We start from the raw sequence: 12,501 nt of genomic DNA, 5'->3' as shown, positions 1-12,501 counted from the left end.
ACACTACAGAATACACTATGCGTTACTGGGTATAACACTGCATACATTATATAATACACTGTGTGTCACTGGGTATAACACTGCATACATTATATAATACACTGTGTTACTGGATATAACATTGTACATATATAATACACTGTGTGTCACTGGGTATAACACTGCATACATTATAGAATACACTGTGCGTTACTGGGTATAACACTGTATATATTATATAATACACTATGTGTTACTGGATATAACACTGCATACATTATAGAATACACTGTGCGTTACTGGGTATAACACTGCATACATTATATAATACACTATGTGTTACTGGATATAACATTGTACATATTATATAATACACTGTGTGTCACTGGGTATAACACTGCATATATTATATAATACACTGCATTATTGTGTATAACACTGTATATATTATATAATACACCATGTGTTCCTGGATATAACACTGTATATATTGTATAATACACTGTGCGTCACTGAGTATAACACTGTATATATTATATAAAACACTATGTGTTACTGGATATAACACTGTATATATTATATAATACACTGAGAGACTGGGTATAACACTGCACACATTTTAGAATACACTGTGTGTCACTGGGTATAACACTGCATACATTATATAATACATTGTGTATCACTGGGTATAACACCATATACATTATATAACACACTGCGTTACTGGGTATAGCACTGCATACATTATATAATAACATTGTGCGTTACTGGGTATAACACTGCATACATTATATAATACACTATGTATCACTGGGTATAACACTGCATACATTATATAGTACACTGTGTGTTACTGGGTATAACACTGCATACATTATATAGTACACTGTGTGTTACTGGGTATAACACTGCATACATTATATGAGAACATAAGAAATAGGAGCAGGAGTAGGCCATCTAGCCCCTCAAGCCTGCCATTCAATAATATCATGGCTGATCTGTCGTGGCTCAGTTCCACATTCCCGCCCTCTCCCCATAACCCTTAATCCCCTCGCTTTTCAAAAACCTATCAACCCGCGTCTTGAAAATATTTAGCGAGGCAGCCTCCACCACTTCAACGGGCAGAGAATTCCAGAGATTCACCACCCTTTGAGTGAAGAAGTTCCTCCTCAACTCCGTTCTAAACCGTCCCCCCTTTATCTTGAGGCTGTGCCCCCTAGTCCTACTATCCTTTCTGAGCGGGAAGAGTCTCTCCACCTCTATCCTATCCATCCCATTCATCATCTTATACATCTCAATGAGATCTCCCCTCATTCTTCTAAACTCTAACGAGTACAAGCCTAGTTTATTCAGCCTCTCCTCATAGCTCAACCCCCTCAACTCCGGCATCAGCCTAGTAAACCTCCTCTGCACTCCCTCCAAGGCCAAAATATCCTTGCGTAAGTACGGCGCCCAAAACTGCACACAGTACTCCAGCTGCGGCCTCACCAATGCCCTATACAGCCGCAGCAAGACCTCCCTACTTTTATATTCAATCCCCCTCGCTATGAAGGCCAGCATCCCATTTGCCTTCCTGACCACCTGCTGCACCTGCAAGCTGGGTTTTTGTGACTCATGCACAAGGACCCTGAGGTTTCTCTGCACCGTCGCCTGCTGCAGTTTTTCGCCATGTAAGTAATAGTCCTTCCTACCATTATTCCTACCAAAATGGACAACTTCACACTTGCCAACATTAAATTCCATTTGCCAGTTCCTGGCCCATTCGCCCAGCCTATCTAGATCCTTCTGCAGACTCTCCACACCCTCCGCGCAATTTGCCGTTCCACCAATCTTGGTGTCATCAGCAAATTTCGACACCATACACTCGGTTCCCTCCTCCAGATCATCTATATAAATGGTAAACAGCTGAGGCCTCAGCACCGACCCCCTGGGGCACTCCACTAGTCACCAACCGCCAATCCGAATAGCACCCATTGACCCCCACTCTCTGCCTCCTATTTGACAACCAATCCTCTATCCACGCTAACACCCTACCCCCAACTCCATGCCCCCTGACCTTCTGCAATAACCTCTGGTGAGGTACCTTGTCAAATGCCTTCTGAAAATCAAGACAGACCACATCCACCGGCTCTCCTGTGTGTCACTGGGTATAACACTGCATACATTATAGAATACACTGTGTGTTACTGGGTATAACACTGCATATATTATATAATACACTGTGTTACTGGATATAACACTATATATTTTATAATACATTGTGTTACTGGGTATAACACTGTATACATTATATAATAGTGTTTTACTGGATATAACACTGTATATATTATATAATATACTGTGTTATTGGGTATAACACTGCATATATTATATAATACACTGTGTGTTACTGTGTATAACACTGTATATATTACATAATACACTGTGTGTCACTGGGTATAACATTGTATACATTATATAATACACTGTGTGTTACTTGGTATAACATTGTATATATTATATAAGATAATGTGTGTTAATGGGTATAACACTATATATTGTATAATGCACTGTGTGTTACTGGGTATAACACTGTATATATTATATAATACTGTGCGTCACTGGGTATAACATTGTATACATTATATAATATACTGTGTGTTACTGGATATAACACTGTATATATTATATAATATACTGTGTTATTGGGTATAACACTGTATATATTACATAATACACTGTGTCACTGGGTATAACATTGTATACATTATATAATACACTGTGTGTTACTTGGTATAACATTGTATATATTATATAAGATAATATGTGTCACTGGGTATAACACTATATATTATGTAATAAGATAGTGCACTGCGGGTGTATGATCTGTATATATGACTGAACGCACGGTGTGTCACAATGCTTTCGTGTGTACGCACTCACTCTCTAAGTTCTCTCTTTCCTAGCGCTCCCAGTTTGAGTGACATTCCTTCCAGGAACGAGGCTCAGCAAACAGGTACCCTGACTGTGCAGAATATAATGGCTCGTGCTGTGGCTAAATGCATTGGGTGGCAACAGTTGCGTTGTGTGGGTCCACCAGTCATTGATTTGTGGGCACCAACTGGTATGGCATCGGAATAGCAACAGGCTGGCAAAGCCCTGGAAACCCCAGCCTATCGGTGACCCACTCTCCTTCCTCTGTCCGGCTGGTAACCCTTCACCAAGGTTGTCCATACGACTGGACCCACTGTTCTGTGCAAGTGTTGAATGGCAGATGGCATCACTTGGGTATAGGGCACCAGGCAGGATAAGTTTCTCTGTGTACCCCCTGCCTTGTAATGTATCCTTATATCCTACTAGCGCTTGCAATGGTTAGACTGGTCAGCTAACTCAGGTTAACTTAAAAGACTTCAGGCATTTTCCTGATTTGGAACAAAGTCGCTAACAGTGACACAAAAACACAAGAATCATAGATTCCCCACAGTGCAGGAAGAGTCCATTCAGCCCATTGAGCCCACATCAACAACACTCCCACCCAGACCCTATCCCCGTAACCCCACATATTTACCCTGTTAATCCTCCTGACACTAAGGGGCAATTTAGCATGGCCAATCCACCTAACCCGCACATCTTTGGACACTAAGATGGCAATTTAGCATGGCCAATCCCCCGAACCTGCACATCTTTGGACACTAAGGGACAATTTAGCATGGCCAATCCACCTAACCTGCACATCTTTGGACACTAAGGGGCAATTTAGCATGGCCAATCCCCCGAACCTGCACATCTTTGGACACTAAGGGACAATTTAGCATGGCCAATCCACCTAACCTGCACATCTTTGGACACTAAGGGGCAATTTAGCATGGCCAATCCACCTAACCTGCACATCTTTGGACACTAAGGGGCAATTTAGCATGGCCGATCCACCTAACCTACACATCTTTGGACACGAAAGAACAATTTAGCATTGTCAATCTACCAAACCTGCACATCTTTGGACACTAAGGGGCAATTTAGCATGGCCAATCCACCTAACCTGCACAGCTTTGAAGTGTGGGAGGAAACCGGAGTGCCCAGAGGAAACCCATGCAGACATAGGGAGTAAGTGCAAACTCCACACAGTCACCAAAGGCTGGAATCGAACCCAGGTCCCTGGTGCTGTGATGCAGCAGTGCTAACCACTGTGCCATCCTAAGTGGGAATGGGCCCTTCAAGCCTGATTTCCACCCCAGCAGGGGGTGGGGGAGCAGACAGAGTCTATTCCAGCCAGAAAGCCAGCTGCTCACAGTGGGGGGTGCTATCGCGCACGTGCAATAGAACAGAGAGACCCGCACTCCACCCGAGACTTGAAAATTCCGCCCAAGGTGAACGGGCCTTTCTGTGGTCTGCCCCCTTGTCCACTCCGATTCCTGGGATGGGAAAACTACCCCAATGTGCGCCCACGGAGCTGGAAGAACAGTCACCAATAGCAGAGCGACTAAAATCGGGAGATGCTCAAGAGGTTGGTGGAAAGGTGCAATGTGGGGCGATGGGAGATTGGGAGTCAGCGAGACGAGGGGAGGGTATGAAAGCGCAGGTGAGATTTTAACACTGTTTAACGTTCTTTCATTCTTTCATTTCAGATCCTCCCAATCAGACCCAGTCTTTTGATGAGGTAAGACCTGGTTAGCTCTAGAGATGTAGACGTGAGCATCAGCAGATAAGGGGGAGGTTTCATTTCATTTGGGGTGCCTAGCTCTGCTGCCTCACCACGCCAGGGACCCGGGTTCGATCCCCGGCTCGGGTCACTGTCTGTGTGCAATCTGCACGTTCTCCCCGTGTCTGCGTGGGTTTCCTCCGGGTGCTCCGGTTTCCTCCCACAGTCTGCACATTCTCCCCGTGTCTGCGTGGGTTTCCTCCGGGTGCTCCGGTTTCCTCCCACAGTCTGCACATTCTCCCCGTGTCTGCGTGGGTTTCCTCCCACAGTCTCAAAGACGTGCAGGTTAGGGTGCATTGGCCGTGCTAAATTCTCCCTCAGTGTTACCCGAACAGGCGCCGGAGTGAGGCAACGAGGGGGTTTTCACAGTAACTTCATTGCAGTGTTAATGTAAACCGACTTGTGACACTCCCATAATCCGAGAGAACAAAGAAAATTACAGCACAGGAACAGGCCATTCGGCCCTCCAAACCTGTACTGACCGTGCTGTCCGACTGAACTAAACCCCCCTACCCTCCCGGGGACCGTATCCCTCTATTCCCCATCCTATTCATACATTTGACAAGAGGCTCCTTAAAACTCGCTATCGTATCGGCTTCCACTGCCTCCCCCGGCAATGAGTTCCAGGCACCCACCACCCTCTGTGTAAAAAACTTGCCCCATACTTAGAATCACAGAACATTACAGCACAGAAACAGGCCATTTGGCCCTTCCCATCTGTGCTGAACCATTTTTCTGCCTAGTCCCACTGATCTGCACCTGGACCATATCCCCCCACACGCCTCTCATCCATGTACCTGCCCAAGTTTTTCTTAAATGTTAAAACTGAGCCCGCTTACACCTGGCAGCTCATTCCCACCGCTCTCTGTGTGAAGAACCCCCCCTCTCCCCTAATATTCCCTTTAAACTTTTCCCCCTTAACCCTCTGGTTTATTTTCTCCCCCTAGCCTCAGTGGAGAAAGCCTGCTTGCATTCACTCTATCTATACCCATCAAAATCTTACAAACCTTTATCAGATCTCCCCTCATTCTTCTATGCTCCAGGGAATAAAGTCCTAACTTATTCAATCTCTCTCTGTAACTCAGTTTCTCAAATCCCGGCAACATCTTTCTCTGCACTTCATTAATATCCTTCCTGTTGGTCTTAAAATAGAAAAGCAACATTTTAGGAACTTTGTGCATTCCACTTAAAAGGACGATGCAAGGCTCGCATGTTATTCAGAGGCTGAATAAACTAGGCTTGTACTCGTTAGAGTTTAGAAGAATGAGGGGAGATCTCATTGAGACGTATAAGATGATGAATGGGATGGATAGGATAGAGGTGGAGAGACTCTTCCCGCTCAGAAAGGACAGTAGGACTAGGGGGCACAGCCTCAAGATTGGGGGGGGGTTTAGAACGGAGTTGAGGAGGAACTTCTTCACTCAAAGGGTGGTGAATCTCTGGAATTCTCTGCCCGTTGAAGTGGTGGAGGCTGCCTCGCTAAATATTTTTAAGACGCGGGTTGATGGGTTTTTGATAAGAGAGGGGATTAAGGGTTATGGGGAGAGGGCGGGAATGTGGAACTGAGCCACAACAGATCAGCCATGATCTTATTGAATGGCGGGGCAGGCTCGAAGGGCTAGATGGCCTACTCCTGCTCCTATTTCTTATGTTCTTATGTAATTAGGTGACCAAAACTGCACACAATACTCTAAATTCAGTCTCACCCATCTCTTACGCCACCTCACTGTAACTCTGATACTCAATACTTTGATTTATAAAGGCCCATGTTCTAAAAGCACTCTTTACGACCCTATTTACCTGTGACACCGTTAAACCTTGCCCCTCGCACTTTAAACCTGTGCCCCCCTTCCACCCTGGGAAAGAATGTTGTGAGGCAGCAGTGCTGACCAACGTGCCGCCCTTAGGAGCTCTGACTCATCACTGTCGCAAGTGATGGGTAGTTCCAGGCATCCGGTGCAATGAAGCAATTTTCCAGTAAAGTAACTTCCCCACCCCTCCCCCCCCGCTCCGCCCAACCACACACACACATCTAACCCTGCCCTCACCCCACTGTGCCACAACTTCCCTGTTTCGTTCCACTCTTGGCCAAGGAACATGCCCCGGAGACAACCTTTTACCCGTTGGCCTGGAGGCAACGCGTTCCCTCGGCGACTCAACGAGAGCCCCGGTTGCTGGAAACTCGGCAGGCGACCCAAGCACAGCAAGATCCCACAGAGATCAAAGACCAAGGGCGAATCCGTTTCTCAGTAGGACAGAGGCCGGGCTGGGTCAAACTCTTCGAAAGACGACTCTGGGGACCTTTCCTCGGGTAGCAGTTTCTAGACTCTAGAAACCCCCACAGCGCATCGAGCCTGCACTGAAAACAATCCCACCCTATCCCGTAACCCCACTCATTTACCTTCCTCATCCTGCGACACTAAGGGGCAATTTAGCATGGCCAATCCACCTAACCTACACATCTTTGCACACTAAGGGACAATTTAGCATGGCCAATCCACCTAACCTACACATCTTTGCACACTAAGGGACAATTTAGCATGGCCAATCCACCTAACCTGCACATCTTTGGACACTAAGGGGCAATTTAGCATGGCCAATCCACCTAACCTACACATCTTTTTGACACCCTAGCTACGACTGTAACACTACACCCTATTTGTAACCGTAACACTACATTCTGCAACCTCTCCTTTCCATGTTCCCTGTGCACTCTATGAACAGTATGCTTTGTCTGAAAGGCGCGCAAGAAACAATACTTTTCACTGTCTCCCAATACATGTGACAATAATCAATCAAATCAAATTGGAGTCAGATGGGTGGTTTCTTGATGAAGGAGGGTTTGAGAGGTTAGCCATAGAATCGTAGAAACTAGAAGCACGAGGAGGCCATTTGGCCCTTCCAGCCCGCTCCTCCACTCATTACAATCATGTCTGATCATCAAATTCAATATCCAGATTCCCACCCCCCCCATATCCCTCCATCCTTCTAGCCCCAAGAGCGATATCTAATTCCTTCTTGAAATCACACAACGTTTTGGCCTCAACGACTTCCTGGGTAGTGAATTCCACACATTCGCCACCCTCGGGGGGAAGAAACGTCTCCTCGCCTCGAGAGGTGAACACTGTCAGGGGTGAAGGGTTATCAAGGGTGAAAGGTCATCGGGGGGGTGAAGGGTTATCAAGGGTGAAAGGTCATTGGGGCTGAAAGGTGATTGGGGGGTCGGCAGGAATATGGGGTTGAGGTTACAATCGGAGAAGCCACAATCTTATTGAGGGAGGGGTAGCAGGCTAAAGGGGCCAAGTGGCCTACTCCTGCTCCTAACTTGTATGTTCCTCCTGACCTTCCAGGCTGGAATGACTTCAGCGAGGCCCTGGAGTTTGGCTTCTTGAGTATGAGCTCCCCAATTGAGATAACGACCCAATCAGGGAGCTCATACTCAGCGAAGGCCGCCTCCTGGGGCCTTGCCGAGGTCACTACCTTGCGCTGTCGTGCGTGCCTCGGTCAGACCACCCCTTAACTCTTCCTCCCTCCGCTCCGTTTCTCTGGCAGGCTCAAGGGTTGGAAAGTATCGTCTACGCCTCATTACAGGTCAAAGGAAATGCCTCGCCAAGGAACAACGTCGCGCCAGCAGACAGCGACATTTTGTACGCGGCCGTGAAGTTTCAGGGTGCACCGAAATAGCCTCCCTCCTTCCACCCGGCTCCACGAGTCCATCCAGGCCCTCACGAGCAGCGAAAGGGGGATCTTTCCGTTCCCAAGGGCACACCTTCCTCCACGCTTTCTCCATTTGGATTTTGTCCTTCTGCCCCTCCCACCCCCACATCTCCCATCCACTACCCACTCCATCAACACCAGCCCCCCCAAACCTCTCACCCCCCCCCCACCCCTACCCTGCCCTTACAACCCCCACACCTCCCCATCCCCTCCCTTCTCCCCACCCCCAGACCAGAAAATACAAGGCAAAACTGGTGTTACCTTTGAGTATGGTTGGGTCTCCGCCCAGAGTGTCTCCGCCTCCCCACCCACCGACCCAAAGATTGGCCATGCTAAATTGTCCCTTAGTGTCCAAAGGTGTGTATGTTGGATGGATTGGCCATGCTAAATTACCCCTTAGTCTCCAAGGATGTGTAGGTTAGGTGGATTGGCCATGCTAAATTGTCCCTTAGTGTCCAAAGATGTGGTTTCACTTACTTGGTTTCAGAGGGTGGTGAGCGAGTGGAATCGGCTGCCGTCGGTGGTGGTCGAGGTGAACTCACTGGGGTCTTTTGAAAGACTTCTGGACGAGTACATGGGATTTAATGGGATTGGGAGTTACAGATAGTTCTATGGCTTGGTAGGTATGGATGTGATTGGCGCAACTTGTGGGCCGAAGGGCCTGTTTGTGCTGTAGTGTTCCATGTTCGATGTGTGGGTTAGTGGGATTTGCCATGCTAACCTGCACATCTTTGGACACTAAGGGGCAATTTAGCATGGCCAATCCACCCAACCTACACATCTTTGGACACTAAGGGGCAATTTAGCATGGCCAATCCACCTAACCTGCACATCTTTGGACACTAAGGGGCAATTTAGCATGGCCAATCCACCCAACCTGCACATCTTTGGACATTAGGGGGCAATTTAGCATGGCCAATCCACCTAACCTGCACATCTTTGGACACTAAGGGGCAATTTAGCATGGCCAATCCACCCAACCTGCACATCTTTGGACACTAAGGGACAATTTAGCATGGCCAATCCACCTAACCCACACATCTTTGGACACTAAGGGGCAATTTAGCATAGCCAATCCACCCAACCTGCACATCTTTGGACACTAAGGGGCAATTTAGCATGGCCAATCCAGCTAACCTACACATCTTTGGACGCTAAGGGGCAATTTAGCATGGCCAATCCAGCTAACCTACACATCTTTGGACATTAGGGGGCAATTTAGCATGGCCAATCCAGCTAACCTACACATCTTTGGACATTAGGGGGCAATTTAGCATGGCCAATCCACCTAACCTACACATCTTTGGAACGTGGGCCGGGTGGTGGCGGAGATTATGCAGACTCCACACAGACAGTGACCCGAGACCGGAATCAAACCCGGGTCCCTGGCACTGTGAGGCAGCAGTGCGCTACCCTGCTGCCCTTACCCGGTCTGGCCTACACGTTAATCCAGACCCAGGGCTGATGTGATTGACTCTTAACCGTTCCCCACTGCTGCTGAGCGAGACACTCAGTTGCGTTGGAGAGAGTGTCTCGCCAATACTCTCTCAAGTGCAATTTGGGGATGGACACAATGAATGCGTTAGCTTTACCCACCCTGTGATGCCCATATCCCATGAATAAAAGTTCCAAATGGGATACTGGCCTTTATAGCGAGGGGGATTGAATATAAAAGCAGGGAGGTCTTGCTGTAGCTGTAGGGCATTGGTGAGGCCGTAGCTGGAGTACTGTGTGCAGTTTTGGTCGCCGCACTTAGGCAAGGATATTTTGGCCTTGGAGGGAGTGCAGAGGAGGTTCACTCGGCTGATACCGGAGATGACGGGGTTGGTCTATGAAGAGAGACTAAATAGACTGGGTCAGTACTTGTTGGAGTTTAGAAGGATGAGGGGGGATCTTATAGAGACTTACAAGATAATGAAGGGGATGGATATTGTAGAGGTAGAGAGATTCTTCCCGCTCAGAAAGGACAGTAGGACTAGAGGGCACAGCCTCAAGATAAAGGGGGGGCGGTTTAGAACGGAGTTGAGGAGGAACTTCTTCACTCAAAGGGTGGTGAATCTCTGGAATTCTCTGCCTGTTGAAGTGGTGGAGGCTGCCTCGCTAAATATATTTAAGACGCGGGTAGGTAGGTTTCTGATGGACAGGGGAATTAAGGGTTATGGGGAGAGAGCGGGAAAGTGGAACTGATCCACTTCAGATCAGCCATGATCTTATTGAATGGCGGGGCAGGCTCGAGGGGCTAGATGGCCGACTCCTGCTCCTATTTCTAATGTTCTTATTGTTCTGGCAAAACTTCACGTTGGAAAAATGGCCAGAGGTTGAGTGCTTGTAGAAATGGATTTGACCTTGCTCGACTGTCTAAGCAACCGGCAAATCTTTCTGAGTTGTGGAGACACCTCTACCCCTCTGTGTCTGTGAGCGACGATGGGAGGCTCCAGGTATGCAGAGACAAAGCAGCAACGTGCGCTGACTTACTCGTGAAGTCTCCCGAGGACAGACCCTCCCGTGAAGCAACTCATCAGCCCTGGAGAAGTAGCTTTCGCTCATCCATGTTGATTTATTGCACTCAATAAACAAGGTGTTTCTACAAAAGCATTTGAAAGCAGTTCAAAAGCATATGCCTGGTCAAAGTTCACGGGGCGATTTCCCAGTCCAACACACACGTGGAAGAAGTACAAAGACACAAATAAGAGAGACACCAGTCAGTGTACAGATATCTCCCTGAGAGAGAGGGGACTGAGAGACACCAGTCAGTGTACAGATATCTCCCTGAGAGAGAGGGGACTGAGAGACACCAGTCAGTGTACAGATATCTCCCTGAGAGAGAGAGGGGGGACTGAGAGACACCAGTCAGTGTACAGATATCTCCCTGAGAGAGAGGGGACTGAGAGACACCAGTCAGTGTACAGATATCTCCCTGAGAGAGAGAGAGGGGGGACTGAGAGACACCAGTCAGTGTACAGATATCTCCCTGAGAGAGAGAGAGAGGGGACTGAGAGACACCAGTCAGTGTACAGATATCTCCCTGAGAGAGAGGGGACTGAGAGACACCAGTCAGTGTACAGATATCTCCCTGAGAGAGAGAGAGGGGACTGAGAGACACCAGTCAGTGTACAGATATCTCCCTGTGTGAGAGAGGGGACTGAGAGACACCAGTCAGTGTACAGATATCACCCTGAGAGAGAGGGGACTGAGAGACACCAGTCAGTGTACAGATATCTCCCTGAGAGAGAGGGGACTGAGAGACACCAGTCAGTGTACAGATATCACCCTGAGAGAGAGGGGACTGAGAGACACCAGTCAGTGTACAGATATCTCCCTGAGAGAGAGGGGACTGAGAGACACCAGTCAGTGTACAGATATCTCCCTGAGAGAGAGAGAGAGGGGACTGAGAGACACCAGTCAGTGTACAGATATCACCCTGAGAGAGAGGGGACTGAGAGACACCAGTCAGTGTACAGATATCTCCCTGAGAGAGAGGGGACTGAGAGACACCAGTCAGTGTACAGATATCTCCCTGAGAGAGAGAGGGGGGACTGAGAGACACCAGTCAGTGTACAGATATCTCCCTGAGAGAGAGAGAGGGGACTGAGAGACACCAGTCAGTGTACAGATATCTCCCTGAGAGAGAGAGAGAGAGGGGACTGAGAGACACCAGTCAGTGTACAGATATCTCCCTGAGAGAGAGAGAGAGAGAGGACTGAGAGACACCAGTCAGTGTACAGATATCTCCCTGAGAGAGAGGGGGGACTGAGAGACACCAGTCAGTGTACAGATATCTCCCTGAGAGAGAGAGGGGGGACTGAGAGACACCAGTCAGTGTACAGATATCTCCCTGAGAGAGAGAGAGAGGGGACTGAGAGACACCAGTCAGTGTACAGATATCTCCCTGAGAGAGAGAGGGGGACTGAGAGACACCAGTCAGTGTACAGATATCTCCCTGAGAGAGAGAGAGGGGACTGAGAGACACCAGTCAGTGTACAGATATCTCCCTGAGAGAGAGAGAGGGGGGACTGAGAGACACCAGTCAGTGTACAGATATCACCCTGAGAGAGAGGGGACTGAGAGACACCAGTCAGTGTACAGATATCTCCCTGAGAGAGAGGGGACTGAGAGACACCAGTCAG

The sequence above is a fragment of the Carcharhinus amblyrhynchos genome, unplaced genomic scaffold, assembly GCF_965287045.1.
Source record: "Carcharhinus amblyrhynchos unplaced genomic scaffold, sCarAmb.v2.hapA scaffold_753, whole genome shotgun sequence".
Taxonomy (NCBI): Eukaryota; Metazoa; Chordata; class Chondrichthyes; order Carcharhiniformes; family Carcharhinidae; genus Carcharhinus; species Carcharhinus amblyrhynchos.
Note: the sequence above shows the minus strand (reverse complement) of the source record.